Genomic DNA, 19,723 nt, shown 5'->3' with positions numbered 1-19,723 from the left:
ATGAAAGCATGTGTGATGCCTATTTCCCTGCAAGCCCTTTTCTTTGCCCACTGGAGCACACAGCCTCTTATGGGGGTTTGGAACCGCAAATCACTGCATCTTAAACACACAGCTCTAGAGTCCGTAACTACAGCATGTACTGTACCGTTTATTGTGTGTGTTTTAATGAAGTCTGCTGCTGTACTTGTCTGGCTGTGAGCTTTTGCGTTACCAACAAACAAGGAATTAAACAAAACAAAAGCAGCTCCGTTCTCAGCCTGGCGTGAGATTGATTTTTTTTTTTTTTTTTTTATCTACAATGGGAAGTGCTTTAGACTGAACAACCTCAAGCTCCCTTCATCTTGTCACAGCTCTGCACTGTGATATAAAGTCTATTTCCTGTACATTGTCATTATTTTTTGTGTTTTATTTATTGTGATTATTATTATGATTTTAAGAATGTATCGGAAATGTCTTTGTTTTTGCACAGTGGTAAGGTTAGTCCGAGTCATTACAATGGGCAACTGAGCTGTGTTAAGATAAAACTTTTTTTTTTTAAATTAAAGAAAATTATCTTTATTAAAATCCACAGTTCTATTAAATGGCCACACGATGGCAGCATTGAATAAGGAATAGCAAGAGCTTCGTTCTGCCTGTCTTCATAAAGTGCACTGCCTGCTTTGCCCATTGTTGTAACCTGCTTGACAAAGCCACGCTGAATTAATCAGCTCACTGGGGGTGGGGGTGTGTCTATTTATTATTATTTTCTTAGCATGTGCCCTTATCCAGCGCGACTTACAATTGTTATAAGATATCACATTATTTTTTACATACAATTCCCCATTTATATAGTTGAGTTTTTTCTGGAGCAATCTAGGTAAAGTACCTTGCTCAAGGGTACAGCAGCAGTGTCCCCCCCACCTAGGATTGAACCCACAACCTTCCGGTCAAGAGTCCAGAGCCCTAACCACTACTCCACACTACTGCCCGTATTTGTTTGACTCTGTCAAAGATACAATAGAAGTGACTCTTTTATTTTAGCTATTTTCAAGGCAGTAATCGCCTCCATGTTGTACAAATCATTAGTCCAGTTCAAGTCACAAATGAGTGTAGTGGTACAGCTGGTAGGATGGCTCAGTTGGTAGAGCACAGGGCCCTGATTCCCAGGGTTGGTGGTCCAAACCCCATTCACAATGCCTGTTTTTCTGGGTTTTTTTTTTTTTCAAGTTGGTTAATTTGCCTTGTAGGCAATGTAAAACTAACATCAAGGACAGCTGCTAGGTGTCGCAGTGGGGTTGGTCCCTGTGCTTAAATGCTGTTTACCTTGAGAGACTGGGATCAAATCCAGGCTGCAGATTGAAATCGTCTGTTTTCACAGCACCTTGGAGTTTGAATCTGTTAAAGACACGATAGAAGTGACTCTTTTATTGGATATTTCCAATGATCTGCATTTTGTACAAATCATTAGTTAATGTACTGGAGGTCATTTGACAGCAGGAGAGAGCAGTTGTCTGGCTGCCTCAATTGGTAGAGCACTGGACTCTGATTTCCAGGGTTGTTGGTTAATCTGTCGATTTAAAAAATATTGTTAAATTTACCTTTTTATCAGGTTTATAAGGTTTGGCTTTGAATCCAGTTTAAGTCACAAATGAAACGAAGCTGAGAATCCCCTTAGCCCCCAGGTCCACACCACACAATGTAATAATGTGTTTCACGCAGCAGGAGAGCCAGTCAGCTGGATAGCTCTGTTGGTAGAGCAGCAGGAGAGCCAGTCAGCTGGATAGCTCTGTTGGTAGAGCAGGGGACTGTGATTCCCATGGTAGCGGGATGAAACCCTTGCTAAGGGTATGTGTTTCATTTTCATTTCAAACACTTTGCCCATTTTGATAGACTTGGGTTTACATAACAGGACATCGTTTCATACAAATAATAATATAATGAGGGTGATATAAGGGCTTCTCTGCAATGCCAGCTTGTCACAAGCAGACAGGTGGTGCAGTGGGCTAGTTCACTGGTATGCTGTGTTGGTTGCTGTGGGGGACTGGGTTCAAATCCAGGTGCATTTCTCCTTTGTTTTCAAAGACTTGGTTAATTTCTTATATAAGGCAATGAAAAAGCAGACTACTCCGTGGAAGTGAGATGGGTTGGAATCCATTTCAAGTCACAAATGAAACGAAGCTGTGAATCAAATTAGCTCCAGGTCCACACCACACAATATAATAATGTGTTTCACGCAGTAGGAGAACCAGTCAGCTGGATAGCTCTGTCAGTAAAGCAGGGGACTGTGATTCCCACGGTAGCGGGTTCAAGTCCCGCATGTATATTCTTCTTCATATAAATTCATTTTGACCTTTTGTGAGCTTGGTTTTAAATCCATTTTGTCACAAGTCTCTCTCAAGCTGTTTATGGCTCCCCAGGTCTACATCACAACATGTAATAATGCTTTGACCAGGCCCCTTCATAAGCAGGCTGGATAGCTCACCTGTAGAGTGTGGGATTCTGTTTCCTAGAATTCTGGATTCAAACCCACCAGGTGTTGATTGCATGTGTATATTCCTCTTTTTCTCTTCAAAAATGTTCTCCTTATTGATAAAGCAAGTGCCACGAAAGCGGGCAAGGTGGTCCAGTTGTCTGATCTGGTGTCCTCAAATGCAGGAAATGAGCCCCAATGTATTTATTGTACACAGAATGGATTGAAGCCGTGCTGTGCAGCTCAGCGTGGTGTTCGGCAGCTCTCTGGCTGGCTCGCTCAGTATATGAATTGAAGCCGTGCTGTGCAGCTCAGCGTGGTGTTCGGCAGCTCTCTGGCTGGCTCTCTGGGTATATGAATTGAAGCGTGCTGTGCAGCTCAGCGTGGTGTTCGGCAGCTCTCTGGCTGGCTCGCTCGGTATATGAATTGAAGCCGTGCTGTGCAGCTCAGTGTGGTGTTCGGCAGCTCTCTGGCTGGCTCGCTCGGTATGGTTTGGATTCAGGCACCCCGCCTGGGCCTTTGAGCGCGTCTGGTTTTTGTGTGATTCTCAGCACTCTGGCTGGCTCAGTATGGTTTTGGACATGCATTACCTCTTTCCGTCGCTGGGTGGAGTCTTGAGCATACATTCATCAGTAGGAGGTCATGAGATTTCAGAATCCATAACCTCCTACTGCTGCAAGTATGCCTAAGTCGTTTTTCATTCATTTCACACTGATTTTATTATTTTGTATTATTAAATGTTCGAGTTATTGGTTTATTAGTCCACTGTTTACATCCTAGTGCGTTTCAATGTTGTATTTTTTTTTTGTCAAAAAACAAAGTGATATTTTCATGAAAAACATTTACATTTAAAAAAAAAGTTAAAAAACACGCCGACCAGTGGAATAACGAGGAATTGCATGCTTCTCTTGTGTGGGTTACACTTGGTGCACTGAGTTCAGTGTGCTGTACTTTCATTTTTAAAGAATGAACCTTATAGACAATGTCACACATGATCCCACCTTAAGCCGATAGATAGCACAGGAGTCTGGTTGGCTAGGTTTGCATCAATGTGATTATTGGTGGACAGGGTTCAAACCTTGGCAGAAAAATGCAATGTGATGTTAAATGCCTTATTTTTTACATTTATTGTTCCAGAATCTTTGATGTAATGTTAAAGGTAAACTCAGCAGGGGGTCTGTGCTGCTGGTCTATTTCAGCATCCTTGCAACCCCTCAGCTGCACTCATGAAGAATTCAAATACTGGGGAGCATCTGAGGTGCTTTGAGAGCTTTCTGATTGGTGTAGTTGGTAGTGTATCGGCTTCAGATTCTCTTAACAGCTGTTTCAAGTCCCACATGAAACAGACGTTATGTTTTTTTCCCCTCATTTTCAGAAATATTGTTTCATTTACCTTATAGAGCTGCCGTATAATAGGGTTGGGTTTGATAATCCCTCCTCTCTTCAGTGGCATGCAACTCAGCATGCGTGTGCAGTCTCTGACAAGGGAAGTGAATCTCATATACCAGGTTAGAGTGCTGGTTTGTCACAAGCAGCCAGGTGGTGGAGTGGGCTAGTTCACTAGCTTTGCCTGGCTTTCACCTTGGAGGTCTGGGTTCAAAGCCAGTTCACAGGACAAGTGAACTGAGTTTAAAACCAGACCCACAATTCAATGGCACAGCATGACTGGTGTTCTCTGATTAAGAGACTTAAAAAAGAATTGATAAATAAACCCCAGCGTTGTGTTTGAAGTCTTGTGTTGTGTGCTTGTTTTGTTTCTCCACGGCGTCTGTTTGTTTGAATCTGTCAGATACAACAGAAGTGACTCTTTTATTGGATATTTTCAAGGCAGTAATCACCTCCATGTTGTACAGATCATTAGTCCAGTTCAAGTCACAAATGACTGCAGCAGTACAGCTGGTAGGATGGCTCAGTTGGGAGCGCACAGGGCCCTGATTCCCAGGGTTGGTGGTTCAAACCCCGTGCAACGTGCATGTTTTTCTTGTTTTTTTTTTCAAGTTGGTTATTTTACCTTGTAGGCAATGTAAATCTAACTTCAGGGACAGCTGCTAGGTGGTGCAGTGGGGTCAGTCCCTGTGCTTAAATGCTCTTTCCCTTGAGAGACTGGGATCATATCCAGGATACAGATTGAAATCTTCTGTTTTCACAGCACCTTGTAGTTTGAATCTGTCAAAGACATGATAGAAGTGACTCTTTTATTGGATATTTCCAATGGAGTGATATACATTTTGTACAAATCATTAGTTAATGTACTGGAGGTCATTTGGCAGCAGGAGAGAGTAGCTCTCTGGCTAGCACAGTTGGTAGAGCACTGGATTCTGACTTCCAAGGTTGTTGGTTCAAGTCACATGTAAAGCACAAGTGTTAATCTATTGATTTCAAAAATATTGTTAAACTTACCTGTTTATAAGGTTTGGTTTTGAATCCAGTTCATCACAAATTAAACAAAGCTAAGAATCACCTCTTCGCCCCCAGGTCCTCACCACACAATGTAATAATGTGTTTCAAACAACATCAGCACCAGTCGGCTGGATAGCTCTGTTGGTAGAGCAGAGACCCGTGATTCCCTGGGTAGCGGGTTCAAACCCAGAGCAGGAGTTTCCTTTTCATTTTCAAACACTTTACCTATTTTGATAGACTTGTGTTTACGTAACAGGACAAGGGGTCAGTGGTCTAAGCATACAAATAATATAAAGAGGATGATATAAGGGCTTCTGTGCAAAGCTGGGTTGTCACGAGCAGACAGGTGGTGCAGTGGGCTAGTTCACTAGCATGCTGTGCTGTTCACATTGTGGGACTGGGATCAAATCCCGGTGAGTTCCTTGTTTGTTTTCAATGACTTGGTTAATTTCTTATATAAGACAATGAAAAAGCAGACTACTCCGTGGAAGTAAGATGGACTGGGTTCAAATCCAGGCGAGTTCTTTGCTTGTTTCAAAGAATGTGTTAATTGAGCTCATATATAGTGTGAACCAAAGCTTTCCTGTGGGAGCTGGTGGCGCAGTGGCTATGCTGATGGCCTTCTCTCCCTGAAGACGGTGGTTCGAATCCTGGTCCCGGAGGCGAGTTCCTGAGGTAAGTAATGCTGTTGGTTGTGAGTCATGGTGGTGGTTGTAAATCTGGGTGTTGACTGTAAGTAATGATGCAGGTTGTAACTAACGATGTTGGTTGTGTCTCCACAGACGGAGGAGGGCCGTGTGCCCTGAAGAGGAGGATGAAGAGGGGGCTGGGGCCCCCGGCCGTGGGGGGAGTGGAAGATGGGGGTGTTGGTACCAGAGAGGAGGAAAAGAAGAAGGAGGTGGTGTAAACATGGGGGGAGCAGGCAGGCAGGGATATTCCTTTTGCACTGCCATCTGACAGGGAGCGTTAAAGATATCTTCTGTCCTATAATCATCTCTAGATGATTCAGGGCAAAAGGCAAGGTAACATCCCTGCCTGCTCCCCCATGTTTACACCTCCTGCTTTTCCTTCCCCCCCCCATGGTACCAACACCCCCGTCTTCCACTCCCCCCGCGGCCGGGGGCCCCAGCCCCCTCTTCATCCTCTTCCGGCTCCTCTTCAGGGCACACGGCCCTCCTCCGTCTGTGGAGACACAACCAACATCATTACTTACAGTCAACACCCAGATTTACAACCACCACCATGACTCACAACCAACAGCATTACTTACCTCAGGAACTCGCCTCCGGGACCAGGATTCGAACCACCGTCTTCAGGGAGAGAAGGCCATCAGCATAGCCACTGCGCCACCAGCTCCCACAGGAAAGCTTTGGTTCACACTATATATGAGCTCAATTAACACATTCTTTGAAACAAGCAAAGAACTCGCCTGGATTTGAACCCAGTCCATCTTACTTCCACGGAGTAGTCTGCTTTTTCATTGTCTTATATAAGAAATTAACTAAGTCTTTGAAAACAAAGGAGGAACTCACCTGGATTTGAACTCAGTCCCCCAAGGTAAGCAGCACAGCATGCTAGTGAACTAGCCCACTGCACCACCTGTCTGCTTGTGACTGCCTTGTTGTCTAACCTTGTATATGAGGTTCACTTCCCTTGTCAGAGGTCGCACTGCAGGAGTTGAGAATCCTGGCGCTGACTGCACAGTTGCAGTCTTTCATGCCACTGAAGAGAGGAGGGATTATGAAACACCCCTGTTACACAGCAGGGCTCGGAGGTAAATACCAGGGATACCAGGTCAATGCTATGAGTGTTAACACTAATCATATATATAATAACTGTGTGGCTTCCAGAGGAACATGTGTTTTTTATATTGTGTTCCTCGTCAAGCTGTGGAATCTGAAGCTGCGCAGCAGAAATGATTCCACTTCCAGCAGGTTGACTTTGTGCAAAGTTTCTATTCTGATGTAAACTTTCATCCCCCCCCCCGAGCACTGTACTGTCTCCACTAAATCATTATTACTGATGAACCAACGGGAGCGCCAAGCCTTCCTCAATAGACAAAGCTAGCGCTGCTGTTCAGGGTGAGCGTGCCTCAGCACTGCCAGCAAGCACTCGGGCGCTGGGGAGCAAAGCAGCACAAGAGCCTGGATGTCTTGGCTTTGCGGGAGTGAAGGGAGCTCTGTGAACACTGTCCTGTCCTTTCTGCAGAGGAAACGGAAGATTAGCATGGAAAGCGACCCCTTAGAGGAAGGACAGCATTCTGATCAAGGACAGGTGGAGGGCCATGAAAAGGCTTCAGAGGCTTCTAGTCGTAGTTTAAAGTTTCAGCCAATAAAAGTGACACGTTGTGTGTCTGTATTGTAGCTGCAATTACTGCCTGGTGATTGAGAATAAATATGTATAGATCCCCTTTCAGGGCTTGTTGTGTGACAGGATGCTGCATGGAGCCATGAAGAAGGGAAACGCCCACACAGTATGTATTTCCAAACGTCCGGATTTATTAAAGAAAAAGGCTTGAAAGTAAAACAATCTCCCCTCTACGAGCAATGGTAATGGAAGGGCTGCAGTCCCCAGCAAAAACAACTCTGTTACCCACAAGCCTCCTGCACCAAACTGGGCTCCTTTTAAAATAGCAGAAAGTAGAAAATGTGGTTTGTCTTACCAAACACACACAATGCAAACAGTCAGTCAATATGTAGCGGTATTGTGAAGCGGGATGTGGGGCTGCTCAATGCCTTGCTCACTGGGTGTGCTTCTATTCTTTTAAACAAAGTAAGGAGAGGAGAGGAGAGGGGGAGGAGAGAGTAAAGAGGAGAGGAGAGAGGGGAGAGGGGAGAAGAGAGGGGAGAGGTGGAGAGGGCAGCAGCAGTATTCCTCAGTCTAGGAAGGACAGCTCCATGCACTCCACAGTCTCAGGGTGAAGCATGCGAGTCGCCAGCCGCTCCATATCATCCAGGCTCAACAAGCGCAGCCTCCGCTCGTAATCCTGAGAGAGAGGCAGAGGGAGAGACACAGAGTCACAACTACACGCTGCTCTACACCTGCATTTCAGAGTGTGTGTGCTGCAGCTGTGATTGTGTGTGCGTCTCTGTGTCACTGTACAGCTGTATCTGTGTGTGTCTGTATAACACTGTGCATGTGCTGCAGCTAGGATTGTGTGTGTAGCAGTGTTTATTGTGTTCAGGTTACCTTGTGTAGCTGCTCCAGACTCTCACTGTGTGTGTGTGTTTATTGTGTTCAGGTTACCTTGTGTTGCTGCTCCAGACTCTCACTGCGTCGGCAGGGCTGAAGTGTTTGTTCAGAAGAGCAGGCAGGCTGTGCCACACTGACCCGGGGTGAGGCGAGGCGTGAGAGGAGGGGTCAGGCGAGGGGTGAGAGGAGGGGCGAGGGGTGACAGGAGGGTTGAGGCGATGGGTGAGAGGAGGGGTGAGGTGTGAGAGGAGGGGTGTGGCGAGGGGTGAGGTGTGACAGGAGGGGTGAGGCGAGGGTGAGGGGTGAGGTCTGAGAGGAGGGGTGACACAGGGAGTGCTGTTCTTGCGAGGGTGACACTTTCTCTGTTGGGGGCGTCACAACGAGTTCAGCTTGGAATCGGGAGCGATGGAGTCGTGTGACAGTCTGTGCTCATCTGAGAGAGAGAGAGAGAGGGAGGGGGAGAAACAGGAGAGATTCAAGACCAGGTAGATTAACTCTCAGCTGCTGACTCGGTGTAATTTCATAACTTTTGTTACGCTGACAAAACACGTCATATCTCTGCCGTCCAATCAGCAATTTTGTTTTTTTAAAGTATGAGTCATAGCCATGACTACGGGGCTTGTCATGATACCATTGGTTTAGGGCTAGGGTGGGCGGGACATATAATATTTTGATTACAAGGGCGAGTCTCTGCTGGCGCCATTGTGACTGAGTGCACAGCAGAGTCGAAGCTCTGTATCTCCAGTTTTACAATCCCAAGAGTGCTAATCTACATATCATCTAAACGGGAGGTACTTGGGCTAATTAACCATATTGTTGTTGTTGTTTTTTTCAACTTGATATTGTTTTTTTTGTGCTGAGTACATCTGCAGTGTTTATTTAGTGCTTGCTTGCTGGGCAGGGCTAACTTCATGACTGCTGTAGACGAGAGGAGCTACTGTACCAACACCACGTTTTGTTTTGTTTGTTTGTTTTGTTAAACATCTTTCTTATAGTTAGTTTCACATACGGTTTTATTTTAGACTTGTTTTTCCTCAGGAGAGAAGGCAAAACTAACAGGTCTATCGCATGTGATGCAAAGTTAGGCGTTTGTGTACGTCTGTGTTTTACTTTTTCTAGTCGATTCATTATTTCTCTGTAGTCGTTATTATTTAATTTTGCATCTATTATTTTTTAACTTTTTATTCGATGTGTAAAAGAATGAGGAAAACACCTTGTTTAGTTTTTATTTTTACGTTGTGTATGTAGCCTATGTAAAAAACAAAGACATTTAGCTGTAGTTATTATTTAGCCATGTATTTTATTACTCGTTTACTGTGTGTAAACAGAAAACATTATTTAGCTGTTGTCACTATTATTATTTAGCCATGTATTTTATTACTTGTTTACTTTTTTATGTGTGTGAAAAAGGATGGAGCAGAATATTAATATTAGTATTAATATTATTATTATTAATTGGTATTTATTTTAATGTTTTATGTGGGTGTGTGTAAGCCAGAAAATGGATGGAGACAATCAGCTCCAGCGTGTGGTTCAGTCACTGAAGAGGAGGAGGGCCCTGACTGAGGAAGAGATCGAGGGCATGTACGCCATGGAGGAGGACCTCCCTGATGAAGAGCTGCTGCAGGAGGATGAGGAGGAGGAGGAGAGTGATCTGGAGGAGCCCCAGTCCAGCACTTCAACTGCAGGGTAGTTTTGAAAATAAATATATACAGCACAATATGGAACGTTTTATTTTTTTTGTCTCCCTCCCTCCCAAATAAAATTCTTAATTTCAAAGTTTTATTTGTAATATACTTTTTTTTCCAAATAAAAAAATTAAACATTTTACTTGATAACTTGTGTGTTGTTTCTTTATTTTTATACTGAAATATAATTGTATCTCAAACAGGGCAACAGTGTTTCCAGTCTCACTTTTTGCCAAGTTTTAACCCTGGTCTGCCTTTGCCATTTCGGAGGTTGATTTTTGTAAAATACTAGGCATTGCAAAACCTTATCTAGCTCTGCAACTGTGCAAGATATTTCAATTCTGATTTCAGATTTGAATTCCTTGGAAAATTGTGCAGCTACAATATACTCTAGTTTTTTATATATATATATATATATAACTCTTGGAAAGAGGTTGAAATTGACCAATTTTTAAAAATATTTATTATTTTTCATATTTCGATAATTTTTGGGGAGGTGTAGCTCATATGAAAATAAAAATAAAATCACCCCACAACAAAATAAATTACATCAATGGAAAGATCTACTTAATGCCTTTCTGTAGGTGTATTGGGTTTTCATTTCTGATTTAAGGTTCCAAAACTACAAGTGTTTAAACAGAAAGGCATCATGTTTATGACCGGATATGTTTATTCCCCGTAGGCAGCATAGGGTTAAAACACTTCATGCAACTCAAAGATGATAAAAGATTGAAAACACTTTGTTTGCAGGTGTTACTGTTAATAGATATATGTAGAATAACATGCATCCTTTTTAACTGAGTGCTGAGCTGTGCTGTGCTGTGCTGTGCTGTTCAGCCTACCTGCCAGCGCCTTGCCTTTGTAGAGGAGTCCCTGTTGATTGACAGGTATGTTGAGCCTGTCAGAGACCAGACTCCAGACTGTGGAGACCTTCTCATCCTCACAGACCTGTCAAGAGACAAGAACACACAAACACACAGTGAGGGGATGAGCATTAAACACTGAAACTACATCTTCATCCTCACTGGACAGGCGAGAGACAAGAACACACACACACACACACACACACACACACACACACACACAGTGAGGGGATAACCATTAAACACTGAAACTACATCTTCATCAGTACACAAGCCTCGAGTGAAGCGACATCCCTCATCTGCACCATGCAAATGCACTTAGTGTCATTTCAAACGGGATTGAGATTATTATGCTCAAGAGCTAAAAGGCAGTAACAACGTACGCTTAGAAATAATAAAACAATGTTTTTAAGAAAGCCCTCAGGACACGTGACGACATCCCCTCCTTGACAACGTCCTGTCCTCCTGTAGGAAGTGTCTCTTTACCTCAGCAATACCTGAGCTGGGAAGGTACACATTTGAAAGGGCCTTGATTTGCAGCAATGCAGTTCAACCCGCTCTGTGATGTTTTATGTTCTGTTATCAAACAACCGCTGACTTGCCCAATCGTAGAAAGTAGAAGTAGAAAATGTGGTTTGTCTTACCAAACACACACAATGCGAACAGTCAGTCAATATGTAGCGGTATTGTGAAGCGGGATGTGGGGCTGCTCAATGCCTTGCTCACTGGGTGTGCTTCTATTCTTTTAAACAAACTAAGGAGAGAAGAGGACAGGGGGAGGAGAGAGTACAGATGAGAGGAGAGAGGGGAGAGGGGAGAAGAGAGGGGAGAGGTGGAGAGGAGAGGGGAGAGGGGGAGAGGAGAGGGGAGAGGGGGAGAAGAGAGGGCAGCAGCAGTATTCCTCAGTCCAGGAAGGACAGCTCCATGCACTCCACAGCCTCAGGGTGAAGCATGCGGGTCGCAAGCCGCTCCATATCATCCAGGCTCAACAAGCGCAGCCTCCGCTCGTAATCCTGAGAGAGAGGCAGAGGGAGAGACACAGAGTCACAACTACACGCTGCTCTACACCTGCATTTCAGAGTGTGTGTGCTGCAGCTGTGATTGTGTGTGCGTCTCTGTGTCACTGTACAGCTGTGTCTGTGTGTGTCTGTATAACACTGTGCATGTGCTGCAGCTAGGATTGTGTGTGTAGCAGTGTTTATTGTGTTCAGGTTACCTTGTGTAGCTGCTCCAGACTCTCACTGTGTGTGTGTTTATTGTGTTCAGGTTACCTTGTGTTGCTGCTCCAGACTCTCACTGCGTCGGCAGGGCTGAAGTGTTTGTTCAGAAGAGCAGGCAGGCTGTGCCACACTGACCCGGGGTGAGGCGAGGCGTGAGAGGAGGGGTTAGGCGAGGGGTGAGAGGAGGGGCGAGGGGTGACAGGAGGGTTGAGGCGATGGGTGAGAGGAGGGGTGAGGTGTGAGAGGAGGGGTGTGGCGAGGGGTGAGGTGTGACAGGAGGGGTGAGGCGAGGGTGAGGGGTGAGGTCTGAGAGGAGGGGTGACACGGAGTGCTGTTCTTGCTCGGGTGACACTTTCTCTGTTGGGGGCGTCACAACGAGTTCAGCTTGGAATCGGGAGCGATGGAGTCGTGTGACAGTCTGTGCTCATCTGAGAGAGAGAGAGAGGGAGGGGGAGAAACAGGAGAGATTCAAGACCAGGTAGATTAACCCTTAGCTGCTGACTCGGTGTAATTTCATAACTTTTGTTACGATGACAAAACACGTCATATCTCTGCCGTCCAATCAGCAATTTTGTTTTTTTAAAAGTATGAGTCACAGCCATGACTACGGGGCTTGTCATGATACCATTGGTTTAGGGCTAGGGTGGGCGGGACATATAATATTTTGATTACAAGGGCGAGTCTCTGTTGGCGCCATTGTGACTGAGTGCACAGCAAAGTCGAAGCTCTGTATCTCCAGTTTTACAATCCCAAGAGTGCTAATCTACATATCATCTAAACGGGAGGTACTTGGGCTAATTAACCATATTGTTGTTGTTTTTTTCAACTTGATATTGTTTTTTTGTGCTGAGTACATCTGCAGTGTTTATTTTTGTTTTGTTTTCGCTGTGTCTCTTGTGTGTGCGCTTGCTTGCTGGGCAGGGCTAACTTCATGACTGCTGCAGACAAGAGGAGCTACTGTACCAACACCACGTTTTGTTTTGTTTGTTTGTTTTGTTAAACATCTTTCTTATAGTTAGTTTCACATACGTTTTTATTTTAGACTTGTTTTTCCTCAGGAGAGAAGGCAAAACTAACAGGTCTATCGCATGTGATGCAAAGTTAGGCGTTTGTGTACGTCTGTTTTACTTTTTCTAGTCGATTCATTATTTCTCTGTAGTCGTTATTATTAATTAATTATGCATCTATTATTTTTTAACTTTTTATTCGATGTGTAAAAGAATGAGGAAAACACCTTGTTTAGTTTTTATTTTTACGTTGTGTATGTAGCCTATGTAAAAAACAAAGACATTTAGCTGTAGTTATTATTTAGCCATGTATTTTATTACTCGTTTACTGTGTGTAAAGAACAGAAAACATTATTTAGCTGTTGTCACTATTATTATTTAGCCATGTATTTTATTACTCGTTTACTTTTTTATGTGTGTGAAAAAGGATGGAGCAGAATATTAATATTAGTATTAATATTATTATTATTATTATTAATTGGTATTTATTTTAATGTTTTATGTGGGTGTGTGTAAGCCAGAAAATGGATGGAGACAATCAGCTGTAGCATGTGGTTCAGTCACTGAAGAGGAGGAGGGCCCTGACTGAGGAAGAGATCGAGGGCATGTACGCCATGGAGGAGGACCTCCCTGATGAAGAGCTGCTGCAGGAGGATGAGGAGGAGGAGGAGAGTGATCTGGAGGAGCCCCAGTCCAGCACTTCAACTGCAGGGTAGTTTTGATAATAAATATATACAGCACAATATGGAAGGTTTTATTTTTTTTGTCTCCCTCCCTCCCAAATAAAATTCTTAATTTCAGAGTTTTATTTGTAATATACTTTTTTTTCAAATAAAAAAATTAAACATTTTACTTGATAACTTGTGTGTTGTTTCTTTATTTTTGTACTGAAATATAATTGTATCTAAAACAGGGCAACAGTGTTTCCAGTCTCACTTTTTGCCAAGTTTTAACCCTGGTCTGCCTTTGCCATTTCGGAGGTTGATTTTTGTAGAATACTAGGCATTGCAAAACCTTATCTAGCTCTGCAACTGTTCAAGATATTTCAATTCTGATTTCAGATTTGAATTCCTTGGAAAATTGTGCAGCTACAATATACTCTAGTTTTTTTTATATATATATATATATATATATAACTCTTGGAAAGAGGTTGAAATTGACCAATTTTTAAAAATATTATTTATTATTTTTCATATTTCGATAATTTTTAGGGAGGTGTAGCTCATATGAAAATAAAAATAAAATCACCCCACAACAAAATAAATTACATCAATGGAAAGATCTACTTAATGCCTTTCTGTAGGTGTATTGGGTTTTCATTTCTGATTTCAGGTTCCAAAACTACAAGTGTTTAAACAGAAAGTGTTCATGTTTATGACCGGATATGTTTATTCCCCGTAGGCAGCATAGGGTTAAAACACTTCATGCAACTCAAAGATGATAAAAGATTGAAAACACTTTGTTTGCAGGTGTTACTGTTAATAGATATATGTAGAATAACATGCATCCTTTTTAACTGAGTGCTGAGCTGTGCTGTGCTGTGCTGTGCTGTTCAGCCTACCTGCCAGCGCCTTGCTTTTGTAGAGGAGTCCCTGTTGATTGACAGGTATGTTGAGCCTGTCAGAGACCAGACTCCAGACTGTGGAGACCTTCTCATCCTCACAGACCTGTCAAGAGACAAGAACACACAGACACACACTGAGGGGACGAGCATTAAACACTGAAACTACATCTTCATCAGTACGCAAGTCTCGAGTGAAGTGACATCCCTCATCTGCACCATGCAAATGCACTTAGTGTCATTTCAAACGGGATTGAGATTATTATGCTCAAGAGCTAAAAGGCAGTAACAACGTACGCTTAGAAATAATAAAACAATGTTTTTAAGAAAGCCCTCAGGACACGTGACGACATCCCCTCCTTGACAACGTCCTGTTCTCCTGTAGGAAGTGTCTCTTTACCTCAGCAATACCTGAGCTGGGAAGGTACACATTTTAAAGGGCCTTGATTTGCAGCATCGCAGTTCAACCCACTCTGTGATGTTTTATGTTCTGTTATCAAACAACCGCTGACTTGCCCAGTCGTAGAAAGTAGAAGTAGAAAATGTGGTTTGTCTTACCAAACGTACACAATGCAAACAGTCAGTCAATATGTAGCGGTATTGTGAAGCGGGATGTGGGGCTGCTCAATGCCTTGCTCACTGGGTGTGCTTCTATTCTTTTAAACAAAGTAAGGAGAGGAGAGGAGAGGGGGAGGAGAGAGTAAAGAGGAGAGGAGAGAGGGGAGAAGAGAGGGGAGAGGTGGAGAGGGCAGCAGCAGTATTCCTCAGTCCAGGAAGGACAGCTCCATGCACTCCACAGCCTCAGGGTGAAGCATGCAGGTCGCCAGCCGCTCCATATCATCCAGGCTCAACAAGCGCAGCCTCCGCTCGTAATCCTGAGAGAGAGGCAGAGGGAGAGACACAGAGTCACAACTACACGCTGCTCTACACCTGCATTTCAGAGTGTGTGTGCTGCAGCTGTGATTGTGTGTGCGTCTCTGTGTCACTGTACAGCTGTGTCTGTGTGTGTTTGTATAACAGTGTGCATGTGCTGCAGCTAGGATTGTGTGTGTAGCAGTGTTTATTGTGTTCAATTTACCTTGTGTAGCTGCTCCAGCCTCTCACTGTGTGTGTGTGTGTGTCTGTGTGTGTGTGTGTCTGTGTGTGTGTTTATTGTGTTCAGGTTACCTTGTGTTGCTGCTCCAGACTCTCACTGCGTCGGCAGGGCTGAAGTGTTTGTTCAGAAGAGCAGGCAGGCTGTGCCACACTGACCCGGGGTGAGGCGAGAAGTGAGAGGAGGGGTGAGCTGTGCTGTGCTGTGCTGTGCTGTTCAGCCTACCTGCCAGCGCCTTGCCTTTGTAGAGGAGTCCATGTTGATTGACAGGTATGTTGAGCCTGTCAGAGACCAGACTGCAGACTGTGGAGACCTTCTCATCCTCACAGACCTGTCAAGAGACAAGAACACACAGACACACACTGAGGGGATGAGCATTAAACACTGAAACTACATCTTCATCAGTACACAAGCCTCGAGTGAAGTGACATCCCTCATCTGCACCATGCAAATGCACTTAGTGTCATTTCAAACGGGATTGAGATTATTATGCTCAAGAGCTAAAAGGCAGTAACAACGTGCGCTTAGAAATAATAAAACAAAGTTTTTAAGAAAGCCCTCAGGACACGTGACGACATCCCCTCCTTGACAACGTCCTGTTCTCCTGTAGGAAGTGTCTCTTTACCTCAGCAATACCTGAGCTGGGAAGGTACACATTTTAAAGGGCCTTGGTTTGCAGCAATGCAGTTCAACCCACTCTGTGATGTTTTATGTTCTGTTATCAAACAACCGCTGACTTGCCCAATCGTAGAAAGTAGAAGTAGAAAATGTGGTTTGTCTTACCAAACACACACAATGCGAACAGTCAGTCAATATGTAGCGGTATTGTGAAGCGGTATGTGGGGCTGCTCAATGCCTTGCTCACTGGGTGTGCTTCTATTCTTTTAAACAAAGTAAGGAGAGGAGAGGAGAGGGGGAGGAGAGAGTAAAGAGGAGAGGAGAGAGGGGAGAGGGGAGAAGAGAGGGGAGAGGTGGAGAGGGCAGCAGCAGTATTCCTCAGTCTAGGAAGGACAGCTCCATGCACTCCACAGCCTCAGGGTGAAGCATGTGAGTCGCCAGCCGCTCCATATCATCCAGGCTCAACAAGCGCAGCCTCCGCTCGTAATCCTGAGAGAGAGGCAGAGGGAGAGACACAGAGTCACAACTACACGCTACACTACACCTGCATTTCAGAGTGTGTGTGCTGCAGCTGTGATTGTGTGTGCGTCTCTGTGTCACTGTACAGCTGTGTCTGTGTGTGTTTGTATAATAGTGTGCATGTGCTGCAGCTAGGATTGTGTGTGTAGCAGTGTTTATTGTGTTCAATTTACCTTGTGTAGCTGCTCCAGCCTCTCACTGTGTGTGTGTGTGTGTGTGTGTGTGTGTGTGTGTGTGTGTGTGTGTGTGTTTATTGTGTTCAGGTTACCTTGTGTTGCTGCTCCAGACTCTCACTGCGTTGGCAGGGCTGAAGTGTTTGTTCAGAAGAGCAGGCAGGCTGTGCCACACTGACCCGGGGTGAGGCGAGGAGTGAGAGGAGGGATGAGGCGAGGGGTAAGAGGAGGGGTGAGCTGTGCTGTTCAGCCTACCTGCCAGCGCCTTGCTTTTGTAGAGGAGTCCCTGTTGATTGACAGGTATGTTGAGCCTGTCAGAGACCAGACTCCAGACTGTGGAGACCTTCTCATCCTCACAGACCTGTCAAGAGACAAGAACAAACAGAGACACAGTGAGGGGATGAGCATTAAACACTGAAACTACATCTTCATCAGTACACAAGTCTCGAGTGAAGTGACATTCCTCATCTGCCACCATGCAAATGCATTTAGTGTCATTTCAAACGGGATTGAGATTATTATGCTCAAGACCTAAAAGGCAGTAACAATGTACGATTATAAACAATAAAGATGACCCCCAGTCAATATAGCCGGGGAAATCACACCCCCGTCAAACCGCACCCTGCTGATCAGAGCTCACAAAGACAAACACATTATTAAAAGCCACTCAGCAAACAGTAACAAGCGGGTCCGGACGGCCATTTGTTATTAAAAATGCGGGATTCAAAAACAACCGCTGCACTGAATAATAAACAAAGTAAACGAGATGCACTCACCTGGTTTAACGAGCGCTGTCCCTCGTAGTCTGTGTAAAACAAGAGCAAACGCCTCCTCACATGGCGTCCTTCTTCCACAAACTTATCACATGAAATAAAGTCGTTTCACACAGACACACGCCTCCGGCTGAGCTGTCCTCTGCTCATTACAATTGGTAGCGAACTTCAGGGAGACAGACGAGGCTTTAGCTTTCATTTCCTATCCAATGCTGCCCTCGTGTCGACATTTTGTAGAACTGCTGTCGAGGGGTTGAATTGAGTGTTAACTAATTCTGCTTCATAAAATCAAATGAAACCTGCTGAAAAACGTCACGTTAGCATACTGAAATACACACCGCTTGTAATTTTCCAATTTACTTAACTAAAAACTGACACAAATATAAAATGTGACATTTCCAAAACTGACGCTGCTCTTTTATTTAAACAACTGCTCTATCAGTACATTGGTCGTCGTGAATCTTGGTTATATTTCTACGTCTGTGATTAAATTATTGCAAACACCCGTATATACTTTTAGATACATTTTAAACCGCTATAAAAGAGAACTACAGTTGATTCCTTCACGCACGTTCCGGTTTAGAATCGTTGTTTTCTTTGGTTATTTCGAAACTGCCCGTTTTAAAATATGACTGATAGTAAAACAATTCTTCACTAAAAGCATGAAAATATAATATTATTAAAATACTGACGTGGACACGTGTACTAAAAAAATGTTTTATTAATAATAAATGTATATTTTTAAACAGGTGCGCACCTTGGACAGCTATAGGGTCTATACAAATTAGGTAACGCATTTCTAACTTTTGATTCGCTAACTGCGTTCGCCAATCAGAAGTCATTTAATTTGTGACTTGTCTTTTATCCAATCAGATTGTTTAGGACATGACGTAACCGTTCCACTTTCTCTCCACGAGATAGCCGCATAGGTAAGGAATTCATCAAATAATCTTCCAGCGAAACCCCGACTGCAGTACCGCTGCGTGTCCACTGGAGGGAGCCGAGCGCCTCCGTGGCGCCGGCTCCGCATGACTCGAGCGCGTTTGTGACGTCCCTGCCCCGATTGGCCCGTCTGTCGCTGTTTGTGAAGATAGCGTTCGCAGTTTTCACTGTAAACCTCTGGAGCTTGGGAAGGGAAACTGCCCGTGAAAGCTGAACGACCAAAACTGTGAAAAATGACATCGCTCTGATAAAAATACGAGACGCCCTACACAGCATGAGTCATAAATCACAGAAATCGTGATTCCTACAAACATCATCATCATCATCATAATCATCATCATAATAATAATAATAATAATAATAATAATAATAATAATACACGTCATTAATTCGGCTGCAGTGTTGCTAGGACTCCCAGCGTCACATTCCCCTCTGGCTGCAGTACCTTTGTGTGTCCACGGGAGGGGGCAGTGTGCCTCACTGCCTGCTTGCTGCGCTTTGGCTCCGCACCCACTCTAAAACCTTTTTTAAAATGTATTTTGGAATCTGAATTTGGACGCGTGTATTGTTTTGAAGTCAGCAAACATTTGAATTGCAGATGAACGAGTGTATCTGATGGAATTGCATTAAGTTTAACACAAAGAATCGTTCGTTTCAGTGCTTCACAGAGGGTTGTTTTAATATAACAGTTTTTTAATTTGCAGACAGTTTGTGTGAACTCTATGGCGTTGGAGACAGGACGCTTCACGTGCTCCAGTTTACACGCAGTGACTGAAGAGGAGATGCGATGTACCGTTGCTTGTTTTAGACAATGGGGACGGGACTGAGCGCTTACAGAGACGACGGACTAACATGAACACAGAGCTTTGGAAATCCTGCGAGCTCCTCGGGTCGCCGCTGGGGGCGGTCAGCCGCTGGGCTTGTCCAGTAATGTTGCGGTTAAGCGCTCACCGCTGTGTCCTGACGGGTCCCGGAGAGGCTCAGTATGTTTCATTTTGAAATGCCTACAATGCGTCCTTCTGTTTTCAATGCGCACGTCTATTTGTTTCTGTTTTGTAATGTGTTTATTTAGTGGAGGAGTTTCATGGTAGTTTCGTATTCAGTTTCTCATTGCCCTCACAGTGATTTGTGAAAGAGCCTCATGTTTTAAATGATTGTTGAACACACTTCAATAATAAAGGTTATTTTAAAGCCGGTTTGAAACACCAAGCATTTGAAAAGCAGA

General features: G+C 44.1%; 2 long non-coding RNA genes across 2 annotated transcripts; both read right to left on the bottom strand.

Annotated features, from left to right (window-relative positions):
* Positions 1 to 7,325: 7,325 nt before the first annotated feature.
* LOC131697862 (uncharacterized) lies at positions 7,326 to 15,244 on the bottom strand. Its single transcript, XR_009307521.1, has 5 exons — positions 14,381 to 15,244; positions 11,864 to 12,240; positions 10,572 to 11,605; positions 8,096 to 8,474; positions 7,326 to 7,835 (listed from the first exon to the last, which is right to left on the bottom strand). It is a non-coding gene; the product is annotated as an uncharacterized LOC131697862 (long non-coding RNA).
* A 325-nt stretch (positions 15,245 to 15,569) lies between these two features.
* LOC131697861 (uncharacterized) lies at positions 15,570 to 18,489 on the bottom strand. The gene is made up of 3 exons (XR_009307520.1): positions 17,560 to 18,489; positions 17,039 to 17,144; positions 15,570 to 16,580 (listed from the first exon to the last, which is right to left on the bottom strand). It is a non-coding gene; the product is annotated as an uncharacterized LOC131697861 (long non-coding RNA).
* Between the last annotated feature and the right edge of the window lie 1,234 nt (positions 18,490 to 19,723).

Source organism: Acipenser ruthenus, chromosome 16 (genome assembly GCF_902713425.1).
Source record: "Acipenser ruthenus chromosome 16, fAciRut3.2 maternal haplotype, whole genome shotgun sequence".
Taxonomy (NCBI): Eukaryota; Metazoa; Chordata; class Actinopteri; order Acipenseriformes; family Acipenseridae; genus Acipenser; species Acipenser ruthenus.
The sequence above is the reverse complement of the archived record's forward strand: the minus strand, read 5'-3'. Positions and strand labels throughout refer to the sequence as shown.